General features: G+C 44.5%; 1 pseudogene; it reads left to right on the plus strand.

The window, feature by feature from the left end:
- Positions 1-1,211: 1,211 nt before the first annotated feature.
- On the plus strand, positions 1,212-3,684 carry LOC136159949 (janus kinase and microtubule-interacting protein 2 pseudogene; annotated as a pseudogene).
- Positions 3,685-3,975: the final 291 nt, after the last annotated feature.

Here is a 3,975-nt window from a genome sequence, read left to right on the forward strand (position 1 = left end):
GTGTGAGAGCAGAGTATATCAGGAGATTTCCCCTGTCGAAGATTCAGCCAATGCGGTTCTATCATTTCTCTGTCACAAACAAAGCTGCAAAGTACATTACTACACAGGTGCTTATTCTGAGAATTTCTTTCCAGTAGAAAACTACAAGTTTATAGAATATGCACATTCTTAAACTTTATTAGATATTGACAAATTTTTCTTAAAAGAAGTTGTAGCAATTTATATTTTCATTAGCCAATAATGAGAATTCTGGAAAATTATTTGCCATTGACACCTCAAATACTGGGCTTCCCTGTAGCTCAACAGTAAAGAATCTGCCTGCCAATGCAGGAGAGGCAAACTGGATCCCTGGGTCAGGAAGATCTCCTGGAGAAGGAAATTACAACCTACTCTAGTATGCTTGCCTGGGAAATCCCATGGACAGAGGATCTGTAGCCCACAGTCCATGGGGTCTTAAAAGAGTTGGACATGACTTAACAACTAAACAACAACAACCTCAAACATTGCCTCTCTTTTTATTTCAATTATTTCTTATGTAATCCTTATTAAATGTTTTCTGGCATCTTCTCATTCTATCTTCCAAGTCTTTCAAGTGTATGACGTTTTTTAAATCTCTTTATTATCCTCAGCTTTTATTTACAGTACTTTAATTACCCCTTCAAGTTTAATCAGCTATTTATTTGATTTATTAAAAAGTTAATAGATTGTTCATTTCTAAAAGTTCCATTTAGTTATTTTAAAAATGTGAAGTCAAGGTCTCACAGCTGGAGTCTGGTCCAAAAATTAAGTCTATGAAATCTCCTTGCAGAGCTCACCCCATCCTCCGAGAGGGAGGAGGTCAAGTGGTGATGCTGCTGCTTCTGCCGCTTCGACTGCTGATACTCCAGTGAGGGCTGGAAGGGTGGTTCCTATTAGCACCGTCGCCAACCAGCGAGGGAGGGGAAGAAATCCCGGCAGCCGCTGCTGATGTTGGGTTCGGAGGCTGCATCCGACTCGGTCACAAGGAAAATGGATTCAGTTTGCATCTCTCCTTCCTTTCAACAGCTTCTCCGGCTCTCAGCATGGGCTTCCAGGGCAGTGGTTGAGGAGACCTTCCTGAGGGGCAACACGCTGTAGCTGCTGAGCTGTCGCACCCAGGAGAAGCCGCAGGAACATGGTAGCCCCTGCTTGGGAGGAATTCAACACCAACAGACTGCATTCAGAAAGGAATAATGTCCAAGAAAGGGCGAAATAGGGCGAGAAGCCCGAGGCGCTCATTGTCACCCTTTAAGCTGCCAACGAAGACCTCAGGACCAAGTACACAGACATCCAGATAGAGCTGCATCAGGAGACGTCCAAGGCATCTAAACTCGAAGGAGAGACGACTCAAGAAGCAAAGAGGATCCTCAAGCTGGAGCGGCGCAAGCACACGGTCCTGGTGACGGAGCTCAAAGCCAAGCTCCAGGAGGAGCAGATGAAGGAGCTGCAGGCCGTGCGGGAGAACCTCATCAAGCAGCATGAGCAGGAGATGGCCCAGACAGTGAAGGTGCGGGACGGCGAGATCCAGAGGCTCAAGTCGGCGCTGTGCGCGCTCCGGGACGGCAGCAGCGACAAAGTAAGGACCGCGCTCACCATCGAGGCGCGTGAAACTGTCTGATGCCGAGCGCCTTAAGCTCTTACAGGAGAGATTGCGGACCTGAAACGGCCAAGAAGCAGGTGGACGAGGCGCTGAGCAATATGATCCAAGCGGATAAAATCAAGGCTGGGGACCTAGGGGGTGAGCATCAGTCCCACCAGGAATCCATCTTCAAGATCAAGTGTGAATCGGAGCGGGATATTCGGAGGCTGATGGATGAGATCAAAGTCAAGGACAGGATCATCTTTTCTCTGGAAAAGGAATTGGAGACCCAAACAGGCTATGTACAGAAGCTCCAGCTCCAGAAGGAGGCTTTGGATGAACAGCTCTTTCTGGTCAAGGAGGCTGAATGTAACATGAGCAGTCCAAAACGAGAACTCCCAGGAAGGGAAGGAGATGGCTCTGAACACTGCAGCAGTCCAGTTGCGAAGAAATCAAGAGAATAGCTGAGTTGAACGCCATGATAAGAAAATTAGAAGACAAGAATACCTTGCTTGGAGATGAACGAAATGAATTGTTAAAGCATGTGCAGGAAGCTGAAAAACAATGTAAACCTCTTCTGGAAAGGAACAAGTGCCTCGCCAAGAGAAATGATGAACTGATGGTGTCTTTGCAGCGCATGGAAGATAAACTAAAAGCCGTTACCAAAGAAAATTCAGAAATGAGAGAAAAAATCACATCCCATCCACCCTTGAAGAAATTAAAATCTCTAAATGACCTCAATCAAGCTAATGAAGAACAAGAGACAGAGTTTCTAAAACTTCAGGTCATTGAGCAACAGAACGTTATTGATGAGCTCACAGGGGACCCGGAAAAGCTCATTCGTAGAAGAAAGCATAGAAGTTCCAAACCAATTAAAAGGCCTGTATTGGAGCCATTTATTAGCTGTGATGAGGACCCCATGGATTCAGAAACATCATCCATGGCCTCATTTAGAACAGACCTAACACCAGCTACTCCTGATGATGACTTGGATGAGAGTTTGGTAGCTGAAGAATCAGAGCTAAGATTCCAACAATTAACAAAAGAATACCAGGCTCTCCAAAGAGCATATGCCCTCCTGCAGAAGCAGACTGGAGGCATCATTGATGCTGAAAGAGAAGCCAAGGCTCAAGAACAACTCCAGGCCAAGGTGCTAAGGTATAAAGCCAAAATAGAATATCTGGAAGTAACTCTGGCTCAGAAAGGGCAGTATTCACACTGGGTAGAAGATAAACAACTTTTCATTAAGAGAAACCAGGAGCTTTTAGAAAAGATAGAAAAACAAGAGGCAGAAAATAACCGGCTCCAACAGGAACTACAGGATGCCAGAGACCAGAATGAGCTGCTGGAGTTTTGAAACCTAGAACTAGAAGAAAGAGACAATCCTCTCCATTTAATCTGCAAATTCACCCATTCTCAGATGGTGTGAGTGCTCTCCAGATCTACTGTATGAAAGAAGGTGTCAAGGAAGTGAATATACCCGATCTCATAAAGCAGCTTGATATCTTAGGTGATAATGGGAATTTAAGAAATGAAGAGCAAGTGGCTATAATTCAGGCCAGCACTGTGCTGTCCCTGGCAGAAAAGTGGATCCAGCAAATTGAAGGAGCAGAGGCTGCCCTGCACCAGAAAATGAAGGAATTGGAAAGTGACATGGAACAATTCTGCAAAATCAAAGGCTATCTGGAGGAAGAGCTAGACTACAGGAAACAAGCCCTCGACCAAGCATATATGAGAATCCAGGAACTGGAAGCAACTTTGTACAATGCTCTGCAGCAAGAAGCTGTTATTAAATTTGGTGAATTATTAAGTGAAAAGCAGCAGGAAGAGCTGAGGACAGCAGTGGAAAAGTTACGGCGGCAGATGCTGAAGAAGAGCAGAGAGTACGATTGTCAGATTCTCCAGGAGAGGATGGAGCTCTTACAGCAGGCCCATCAGAGAATTCGTGACTTAGAAGACAAAACAGACATCCAGAAAAGACAGATAAAGGACCTAGAAGAAAAGAGAAACCGAAAACACGGATAAGACCGCAGAAAAGCAAATACTTCTAAACCTTCAAAGATGGCAGAAATGTTTACAGTAGTGAAAGGGAGATCAAAAGCTAAGACCCATCATGTAGCCAGGACTACACCTGTGTATTTTAAAGCCATTATTCAAGGTTTCTTACTTGACAGTTCCTACATGACCCTGTTGAAAATCTACAATATATGTTGCATTTAACGAAACATGTATATGGCAAACCAGAAGGAAAGAACTATAGACATATATTGTGTGAAAGAACCAACTGAGCAAGGGAAACAGTTTCAGCAGATCAAACAAAGATGTGTCTTGGGCATGGAACCAAAGTTACAAAGAAACATTCTATCCCTGCTGTGCAG

This window comes from Muntiacus reevesi, chromosome 1 (assembly GCF_963930625.1).
Source record: "Muntiacus reevesi chromosome 1, mMunRee1.1, whole genome shotgun sequence".
In the NCBI taxonomy this organism is placed as follows: Eukaryota; Metazoa; Chordata; class Mammalia; order Artiodactyla; family Cervidae; genus Muntiacus; species Muntiacus reevesi.